The sequence below is a fragment of the Orycteropus afer genome, unplaced genomic scaffold (assembly GCF_000298275.1).
Source record: "Orycteropus afer afer isolate SDZICR_OR568_19922 unplaced genomic scaffold, OryAfe1.0 scaffold00205, whole genome shotgun sequence".
Lineage (NCBI taxonomy): Eukaryota > Metazoa > Chordata > Mammalia > Tubulidentata > Orycteropodidae > Orycteropus > Orycteropus afer.
The window spans coordinates 6,313,638-6,321,806 of NW_006921792.1; positions in this window are offsets into that span (position 1 = coordinate 6,313,638).

An 8,169-nucleotide genomic window follows, 5' to 3' on the forward strand; every position below is an offset into this window, starting at 1 on the left:
CGAGGAGTGGCTAGTGGGTTTGAACCGCCAGCCGTCTGGTTAGCAGGCAAGTGTCTTAGCCACTATGTTACCAGAGCTCCTAAGCCTTATTTATAACTTGTGCCAAATGAGAAAAAATAATTTCAAGCCCATAGGAAGGTCGTTACTTAGGAACACTGAGGTGACCTACATGCAACACCCTTGGAGTGTCCTTAGCAAATAGTTGATACTTCAAAATTATTAATTTCACCATGTTATTATTTTTTTTTTCCCTAGGAAAAAAATGATGCACCACTGACATGGATTATTGGAAAATCATGCTACATTGTGCATTTCTATCATGGTCATCATCACTTACACATGACTTGATCAAACTTTAAGCTGTTTATACTGCAGTTACTTTATCTATAAAATATTATTTAGTGTTCTATGGCTGTCTTTTTAATTATTCATGCCTGAATAGTATACTCTGGTATGTGGGATAAGGAAATATGTGAATGTTGAAATGAAGAAAAAGGAAAATGCAAAAAGATTTAAATGTCCATTATTTATATTTTTAACATCTTGTAGCAGATCAAACTATTCTAATGCTCACAGATGTTTTCTTCAGAAGACTAAATATAGACTTCCTTATGCTGATACATCAAAAAAAAAAAAATCACTTTCATGGAGTTGATTTCATCTCATAGCCACCCCATTGGGTTTCTAAGGTTATAAATCTTTACAGAAGCAGATTGTCTCATCTTTTTTTTTTTTTTCATGGAGTGGTTGGTAGGTTCCAACCATTCACCTTTTGGTTAGCAATCATATGCCTTAAATATTATACCACCAGAACTCCTTATGCTGATACTGTTCATTTTAAAGGCTTATATTAATTAAAGAATGAATGTATAGATGAATTAAAACTTCCCTCCAGTACATATAGGTATTTTCCTGATTTCACCAATGATTTATGTATTTTTTTGTATATGTTACATCATAATCTTTGTATACCTTGGTTCTGAGCTCCCAATTCCACAATTTACTAATTATTTCCTAAGCAAGGTATAAACTATATGTTTTATCTACAGAGTGGATAAATATAAATGGTCAGATCAGGGTTTGGCAAGCTATGACCTATTATCAATAAAGTTTTAATGAGACAAATTTGTACCGATTTATGTACTTGTCTACCACTGCCTTCTCATTACTGTAACAGAGCACAGCAGTTGTGATAGAGACCATATGGCAAACAAAGCCTAAAATATTTACTCTTTGACTCTTTATAGCAAAATAAAAAAGTTTGCTAATTTATGGATTTTGAGAATAATAAGACAGAGAGTTTAACAACAGTGTTTATCATCTATATGTTATTTACAGTAGAAAATTTTCCTGGAGAAATATTATGTGTATCATAGTCAGCATAGTATAGAACATATGACTTTAGAATTATGCCACAGAATTTTTTCAAAAAGCATTTGAGAAAGAACACATTTAAATGAGAGCAATCTCTTTTGGCACATTCTTTTGCAATGACTTGTCCTTTAATACTGGATTTAAAATTTGGATACTTTTTCAGAGCAACAACAACAACAAAAAAAAAACAAACTCACTGCCTTTGAGTTGGATCCAACTCACAACGTCCTCCTTGGGTTTCCGAGGTATTAACACTATGGAAGTAGATTGCCCAGTCTCCCTTCCGAGGAGTGGCTGGTTTGTTTGAAATGCCAGTCTTCTGGTTAGCAGTCAAATGCCTTAGGCACTACACCACCAGAGGTGACCAAATAATGTGTTTGACAGCTGGCAAGATGAATTTAGTTTAAAAATGTGGTTTTCATTTGAAAATATGATGCAATGATACCTATTTCTTGGTGTGAGCTGTAATCTGACAATAAAGGTAATTTTAAAAAAAAAAGGTTTTTGAACAAAAGTAGTATCACAAGTGCATTGTTTGACTAGGTTAAAAATTTGAAAGTTGCGACAAAAATGTGAGATATATCTGGTAAAAAACTGGGCACACAAACTTATTATCATAGTGTCACAAGTGATATCAGATTATGTATCACTTTGCATCCCAAACTTCATTCTGATTCTGTTTTTCTCTGATGAACACATTTAAATCAAATAGAAAAATAGCAATCATAAAAAAAAGAAACAGAAAGACATCAGATGGCCAAATAAATGTGCTGAAATCAATCAATTAATATACAATTATGTTCAAAGTGAATTACAGACCATCAGATAACATTGACAATGTTCAGTAAAATTGACAACTGATTATTATCCTGTTTGGGTAGAGTGACATTACACATTTTAACCATATTGGTTGTGAAAACATGTGTCAGCTTGAACATAATTTCTTAGGAATATTGCCTTGCAAATGCTCACAAAATGTGTACCCATTTTTGTCATATGAGAGAGACAAATGAGTCTTCAAGGATCAACAAGAGAAAAACAAACCACTCCATATGCAGATTAAATAAGTACCAACGTGGGATAATATCCTCTTCTAAAGTGTCAGGGATGAGGAAAGAGTTGTAAAAAGTGACCTATGAATACACAGTGGCACAAGCAACAGATAAACAACATCCTCTTGTTTTGAAGTAAATGGATAGACATTTTAGTAAATGGATAGATCCATTTAGTAAATGGATAGAATCCATTAATCTATTTTATGTTTAAAAATATTGAGCCATGATGCAAAGGATACCATGGTGATTATCTCTGTCTCAGATGCAAGGGATACCTTGGTGATTATCTTTGCCTCAGTTTTAAATAGAATGCAGAAAAAAAAGTCCAAGATAATATTTCAGTATGTTATTTAAAAAATATATATATATATATATATATATATATATATATATAAAACTATTGAATGCCTCCTGTGCCACTGAGTTGATTTTGACTCAGAAAAACCCTAGAGAGACACTATAGGACAAACTGCTCCATAGGGTTTCCAAGGCTATAATCTTTAGAGAAGCAGAGCACAGAGAGGCTGCTGAAATCAAACTGTTGACATTTTTTAGGTCATAACTGAGCTCTTAATCACTGTGCCACTAGCTCTCTATTAAACACCTGTTGTTGTTGTTGTTATGTGCCATCGAGTCGGCCCCGACTCATAGCGACCCCTCCTTGGGTTTCCGAGGCAGTATCACTACGGAAGTAGGATTGCCCAACCTTCCTTCCGAGGAGTGGCTGGTGGGTTTGAACCGCCAGCCGTCTGGTTAGCAGGCAAGTGTCTTAGCCACTATGCTACCAGAGCTCCCTATTAAACACCTAGTCCTCTGTAAATGACTGTGGGATACATAACAATAGCTAATTTGAGTAATGTCTTCCTATTCAATTTAAAATCAATATGTTCTCTTCCACCTCTCTAAATTGTTTTTTTCTCCTGTATGTACTGTATGATTAATTGGTACCACCATGAACTGGGCCCAATGAGTCTTTCAGACCTTCCTGTTTCATCTCCCATGATCAATCAGTTATGAAATCCTGTCAATTGTGCTTTGTGAATGTAGCTGTCTATCCCTTTCGTATTCTACATCCCAGTCTACTTCAATTTCTCTCAAGGTTATCAAGACAACTCATGAGTCTACTTACTGTGACTGCAAGTTCTTACTTGATGTTTCTCTCCTTTTCATTGGGCCTTGGGTATAAAGAATTAAATTAATAGTAATTTCATTTAATGATACACTCACTGTTTATGCATTCTAAATGAACAGTAACCCTGACTCATTGAATATATCTGTACTTGTCTACCAGTGCAAGTATACAGGAGCTCCTTTTGAGTATGTACCTAAAATTAGAATTGTTAGTTTACCAGGTATGAGCATGTTAAATTATAACATAATGTCAAAAGACTTTCTGTGGTAGTTCAGTTTGTGTGTTAACTTGGCTGGGCCTAGTTGAATGGTTGGGCAGCTGGATGTAGTATGCCCCATGATGAGACTGATAATCAACTCCATGGTGGAATCTACTGTGAGCAGCTGAGTAGCTGCCTTCGGGAGCATTGTCTGCTTCTTGTATATAAACAGAAGGCTTGGGGAATGGTCTCGAATTTATTGCATGCTTGGACCCTGCATGTAGCCGCCTCGTTGTTCAGCAGCCTGCCATGCTCTGCTGACCTCGGGACTTACAATGGACTTGAATTAATGGTCTGCCAAGTGGTTTGGTAACATCGAGACTCTGCCTTTTTACTTGTCAACCTTGGGCTTCTCAGTTTCAGCAGCCAGCAGCTGTCCGAGTGAAGAAAAGCCTCTAGCTTCAATGGGCCGGAAGCTGGAGGCAGAGCTGAAGCCCAAGGCTGAGGGGCTTTCACCCAGCCCCTAGAGCTTGGCACTTTGAACTTGTATTTAAAGCCTCCAAATTGTAATAAACTCCTGTTTATTTAAGCCATCCCATTTGTGGTATATTCTTGTCAGAGTGGTATTAGGTAAAGAGAGCACTTTCATAAGTAATCACTTCTCTACCAGCACCATATAAGAGATTCTCTATTTTAATATGCCACAACACTTGATACTGTGAACTTTTAACTCTTTGCCAGTGTTACTTGTTTTTTAATCATAATCTGCATAGCCCTCATCACTAATGAGGTGGAATGCCTATTGTTATTATCTCTAGCCTCTCATCTCTGCCCCTGATATAACAACACATGTCCACAAGTAAATGCGCACACTCACACTCACTTACACACTCATTTCTAATGTAGTTCTTACTCATCTGAGATCTCAGCTTGAGCATCACTATCCCTTGGAAGTTTTTTTCTGATTTCTGTGTATCTGGTTTAGTTACCCATCCAATCCCCACAATGTCTTCAATTTCCTATTTTATCACACTTGATTACTATATATGTCAAATGGATGTTTACTTGTGTGAATACTCCAATAAGAGCACATGAAATCAGGGACTATCTCAAATAGTTGTTCTCAATGTTTAGTGATATGAATAAGTAAATTTTCTTCTTGTTGCTGATAATTGTTTTCTTAAGAAATCCGTATAGACGTTAAATATAATTTAAGAGAATAAATGTGACCCTGAAGCTAAAGTTTCTTTTCACAATAGACCATTAGGATTTAGATGTCTAAGATCTAGAGGTATTGTGTTACTACTTGACTTTGAATGGCACGTTGCGGTGATTTGAATTACGCTATAACAAAATATTAGGCTCCAACCCTCTGGCATTTCTATTGAAAGATATTTTAGTTCAAGTTCTTCAGACCACAATGATAAGTACTGGAAGCATACATTAAATAAGTTAACTAGGTGTGGTGACTTTCTTTCCAGCTTCATCTGTACTGAGAAACAATTCATTATCCTCATGAAACATTTATATCTCTTTTAGAGAGACATCAAATTAATTACAAAATAGAACACTTTACATTGTAGTTCCTGGTTAGTGTCATATGCCTAATTGAAATAATAAAATGTGACAACAATTGAGGATCATAAGTATTTGTATGATGAAAATAAAAGCAAAAGTTATAGATCTAAGTCAAATTTATCACTCTAAAAGCAATTACCTTAAGAGATTCTACATTATTCAAAGAAACAACTTTTTTTTTTTCTTGAGAGTTTTGAAATTCTTTATTTGGATTTGCATTCAGATTTGGCTTTAAGTTATGGTCAATAATCTCTTTCTTCATGAAAATATATTTGCGTATTCATCATGAGTTTCACATTTCATAATGATTTGCTAAGATGATTATTCGTATTCTACATGAGTTTATACGTAGAGTTCATCATGACACAACAAATAAATGGAAGCACAGGGTTTGAACCTATGTATAATGCCCATTTTAATCTGCTTCTCCCTATCTTGATTTACAAGCCATATTTGAAGATTACTCACTTCTTATTTTAGACTACAAAAAGTATTGGTTATCTGGATCATTCATCTACCTCATCAGGCTATTGTATGTATTATTTTTGGTCATTTACTAAAGTCAAATCCAAACTAAGAGAACCAATTCATAAGAAATGTAAAGTCAGCTTTTAAAATTGTCTTTTTTTTGTATCACAAGAATAAAAAATGTTAGTACTGACTTGATATGAATTCAAGGGTCTCTGATAGCACTGTGGTTAAGCACTGGGCTGTTAACCTAAAGATTAGCAATTCAAACCCACCAGCCTCTTAGCTAGAGAAAGATGTGTCAGTCGCTTGTGTGAAAATTTACAGTGCTGTTAATCCTATGAGTGAGTTTTATGAGTCAGAATTGACTTGATGGCAGTAGTTTGGTTTGAAGATAAATTCATCTAAAGTATTCAATTGTTTGTTAAGGCTTGCTATAATCATTAACTAAGGAGCTCTGGTGGCCTAGTGGATAAGGCGTTATGGCTGCTAACCAGGTCAGCGGTTCAAACCCACAGGCAAGTCGACTGAAGGAAGATGGGGCAATCTAATTCTCTAAAGATTTACAGCCACGGACACCCAGTGGGAGTCACTCTGAGTCAGAATCAACTTGATGACAGTGAGTTTTTTTTATAATCATTAACCAATCTGTCTTAATGTCACATAGTCACAACATACGTAGTGAGAGGCCAATTGTACAGCTGAGACAATATATATAGAGAAGGAATTGTTGAATAGAGAGCTCAGAATGATCATACCATATTGAGAAAATGGGACATCTCAGGTATTAGGAATAAAGGTCACAGGCTGAGGTGCAGTGAATTACTTGGTACGGATTTTCTAGCCGTAGTCTTTGTAACTCCCACTGGATTAGTGGGTGAAGCCATACAAATAAGGTGTATAGAACCCTGATATTGAGATTTGTTAGTTTTGTCACTCTGCCAGGCTTAAAATGAGCCCTCCAAAAGGCAGAGAGAGGATCTCAGTGCTGTCAAGAGAGAAGAGCTGGAGGTGAAGCAGAACACGTCCTTGGACCTGAGATCTCTACGCAGGAGCCCATTAACAGAGACATCCCAGCAGAGAGATGCCCAGCAAAGAGACAGTGGCAGTGGAACCAAGAGGCATGAGACAGAGTGGCAGCCTTACCTAGCCCATGGAGCAAGAAAGCTGAGTGCCCTTGGCTAGGAGGCTTGCTGCCAGAGTGGGGTGCACCAAGGGGTACCTATCGGCAGAGCTAAAAGAGCTTTGTAACATTTACTTGAGCAGAGCACAGTCCAGGTCAAGAGTCTAAGAGACAAAGAGGAGTGTCTAGAGGCACAGCAGAGGGGAGACTGTCCTGACCAAAGAATTATATCCTGAGCGTGTTCCTGAACCTGAATTGTAGCCTGTTACTTCCCTAATAAACCCCATAATTGTGAGTATTGTCTGAGAGTTCTATGTGGCTATTGCAATGAATTACTGAACCCAACACACAGCGAGTGCCGTGGGAGGCACTCCTGGTATCCAAATTGGTAAAAAGCTGGAGGGTGGTAGCATGTCTGGCCTAGGAAAAAGCGTTGGGCTATTGATGGTGATGCTGTCTTCCTCTTGTAAAGTAGGAGGAGGTTAGAAGATGCTGCTTCCTTGTCATTTTAGCACGGGCATAAAGAAGAAGGAAAGGATCATGCACATCAACAATATACAATAAGCTTGAACATTTTAAAGTGATTTTTTAGTAAGGTTAAAAAACAGTAAGTCATTTTTAGTATTTATATTTCTAATTTCAAAATAAATTTGTTCTGAGTCTAATAAATTTGGATGATAATAACAGTGTGTTTCCAGTTAGTGATATAAATCACTATTGATATTACTATTTCTAATTATAATGTTATTGCTTCCCAAACTTTTAAGGTGTGTGTGCATGAAAGAAAGAGAGATCCAAATAATGTAGACTTACAAATATAAATACATAATTTTATCACATGTATTTTAATTTAAATTCAAACCTTGAGAATGTATCAGCATGATTACCAGAACATGGGACATTCTGTAAATCCCAAATATTCCAAGAGATTTCTAGTTGCTTCAAACGGAGTGTCTCACTAAAATTCTGGAAACATACCTTTCATTGATTTACCGAATTCTTCTGTAACATTTATCCTGACTTGATCTAGCTACCTGAATTATTTATTCAGTCATTGAACAAATACCTTTGAGCTCCATGAATGTTCCTGTTGCCTTTCAGATTCAATTATGACCACTTTGAAGTCAAGACCTCTGACTTCAAAGAACATCTATCAAGATAGGAGAAACATACACAAGCAAATGAACTAATAAGAATTGTAATTTCAGAGAGTGATATGTATTATGAAAGAAATTAAGTA